The sequence below is a fragment of the Elephantulus edwardii genome, unplaced genomic scaffold (genome assembly GCF_000299155.1).
Source record: "Elephantulus edwardii isolate Elephantulus edwardi_28Jun2011 unplaced genomic scaffold, EleEdw1.0 scaffold00312, whole genome shotgun sequence".
In the NCBI taxonomy this organism is placed as follows: domain Eukaryota; kingdom Metazoa; phylum Chordata; class Mammalia; order Macroscelidea; family Macroscelididae; genus Elephantulus; species Elephantulus edwardii.
The window spans coordinates 2,021,120-2,024,309 of record NW_006400062.1 but is presented as its reverse complement, the minus strand read 5'-3'; positions in this window follow the sequence as shown (position 1 = coordinate 2,024,309).

Here is a 3,190-nt window from a genome sequence, read left to right as displayed (position 1 = left end):
CTCAAGAGCAACGGTGTCTCTCTGGAGACTAAGGTCTGCCTGATACAGGCCATGTTTTTTGCAATCACTTGTTATGCATCAGAGAGTTGGACAATAACTAGGGAGGATAGAAGGAGAATTGACGCCTTTGAGCTGTGGTGCTGGAGAAGAGTATTGAATGTACCATGGACTGCCAAGAAAACAAAGATTCAGCGTAGAGAGGATTAAACCAGGCTGCTCCTTGGAGGCAAGGATTTTGGGGCTTCGCCTGACATACTTTGGACACGTTGCAAGGAGAGACAAGTCTTTAGAGAGGGCCATCATGCTGGGTAGAGTGGAGGGACAGTGCAGGAGGGGAAGACCCTCTATGAGGTGGATTGATTCAGTGACTGGGGTAATCGGGATGGGTGTGTCAGAGGCAATGAGATAGGCACAGGATAGAGCACGGTTTAGGGCTGTTGTACATAGGGTTGCTATGAGTCGCAAACGACTCGACGGCACATAACAACAACAACAACATACTTTTGGAAACATAATGTTCCTTTCCAATGAATATCCTTTCCTAGAAACATGTTCTAAGCACTAGAGACAAACTTTGCTATTTTTGCAATCAGGAAACACTCTGGCTGGTCACTGAAGGAGTAGAAGATCCTCAATAAGAAGGATTGACAGAGTAACTGCAATAATTGTCTCAAGTGTATCAGAGATGATGAGGAGGGCACAGGACAGGACAGAATTCACATCTACTGTTCACAGGATTGCTATGAGCCATACTTGTCTTAGTGACACCCAACAATGACAATACTTACAGAAAATAAAAGAGCAAATTTATGTGTCAACTTATAGTTGTGTATAAGAATTGAAATTTTTTTTAAAAAACCTGAATATCAACATTTGTTTTCTAAGTATCTAATTCAGCGAGTATTTCTTGGCACTCAGAAATCTTAGTCATTAAATATAGCACTTATATCCACTGAGTACTGCAGAAGGTATAATGACTGTAAAAATTATTCACTAACTAGAAATACTGTATTTAATTCATAGCTCTGTTACTTACTAGTTATGAAATTTTAGAGAACTTTCCTAAGCTCAAGTGTCCTATATCATAATGGATACAGCAAAGGTTTATTATGAAAATTAAATTAATCTCAGAAAGTGTTTAGTTCAGTCTTGACACGTACTAAGTGCCTTCCCAAAGTTTCATTCCATTGAAAGCAGAGCCAAAGACATGAATTTAGACTCATTTGTTCATTTCACAAATGATCTGAGGAAACAAAAGTAAGACATAAAGAAAATTCAAAAACAGGATAAAGGCAATAAAAGACAAATTATTAAATTATTACTTCAGTGGGCACCTGGGACCTAATAGCATGGGAAAAGGGGTGAGTTTTAAGAAACAATATAAAGTGTACCGTAAAATTGTCTCAGCAAAGATAGTATAAGCTGGGTAATTTATTCACCAACTCCTCTACCCTAAAGATATGTTTCCCTAGACAGGTGGTAAATTCCATTCACTTCTGAGCATCGCCTGTCGAGAGGTGATTCATCTTTCTTGGCCTCAGAGAAAGCCCTGAGGTAGCAAATCAGAAACCTCCCTGACACACTTGAGGGGAGGCCTGGCAATGTGAATGGAACAGTAAAATCAGAGAGGATGGAGTTATGTGGGAAGGTTCATGCCAGTCAACTTTTACAAGTGGTAAATCCACACGATACATTGTGTGCTCAATAAATGATAGTGATTTTATCAAGTTCTAGGCAGTGTCCTGACTTCTTCATTTACATATTTAATGAAAACACTCTGAGTTATTATACTCACAGCATCAAAATTATTAGGTAAAATTTAAAAAAAGCACACATAAGGCATATTAAGAAAAAATAAAGAACAAAGCATATTAAGAAGTTTTATTAAGAGTTTTATTTTTTAATTTTATTTTAATTATAATGAATATTTACACAGCAGTTAGATTTTCATTCATTTATTTTTGTATATTGTACCGCCTTTCTCTCGTTTCCCCTACCCCCAGGTCACTTTTTTTAAAAAAATAATCATTCACTGTTAGACAATTACTTACCTACCTCCTCCCCCCAGGCCTCTTTGCAATGATATGCTGCTGCTTTGTTTTTTTTTAATGCTTCACGAATTTGCTTGTCATCCTTGCGCAGGGGCCATACTAATCTTCTCTAGTGTTCTAATTTTAGTATATGTGCTGCCGAAGCGAGCACGCAATGATATGTTTCTTATTCTGGGCTGTTGTTGTTTGTATAATGCCAGATCATATATTCTTTTAGAGTTCTTTCATTTGTTCCAATGCCATTGTCTTTACTGCCCACTCTTATCCTACTCTCCTCCCAAACTCCCGTGTCAGACCCGCTTTATAACATTGACAAAAGGACAAATACTTGCATAGCAACTATGGTTTTAAACAAGTAGCCTTAACTCAAAGCTACATTGAATGCACGGGTGAAAAACAAACCTGCAGGAATTGATAAAGCACCAGTTAAAATAGTCTGGCAAAAAGATACAGCCATGGATTGCTTATTTGTTTATGTCATGAAATTTGGAGATTAGCTACATTACCAGCTGGAAGAGATCCATTTTTGTCCCAATTCCAAAAAACAATGATACAAAATTGTCAAACAACACATTTACTACCACATGTGAGTAAAATCTTGATGAAAAAGTAAATGAAGATTTCTAGATAAGCACATGAACAAGAATCTCTAAAAAATTTAAGCTGGATTCAGAATAGATCATGGGATAAGGAATATCATTGCTGATGCCAGATTGTCTTGGTTGAAAGTAAAGGATACTAGAAAGATGTCATGCAATATCACATCATGTGTTACATCACATCTCATAAAAAAATGACTACACCACGACTGCCAAATCAGAGAACTTAGGTAGACAAGTTGACACAGTGACCCAAAGTTGGAAAAGCTTTACCCACATATATACAAAAAATTAGAGGAAAACAAATTTTGATTCTTACTACTTCCATTAAATTGTGCTTAAATATAGATTAGGGGGATACAGTAGCCAAGAAATAAAAAAACGTATTGCGATGGGAAAGTCTGCTATTAGGGACCTCTCTAAAGTACTCAAGAGCAACGGTATCTCTCTGGAGACTAAGGTGTGCCTGATACAGGCCATGGTTTTTGCAATCACTTGTTATGCATCAGAGACTTGGACAATGGCTAGGGAGGATAGAAG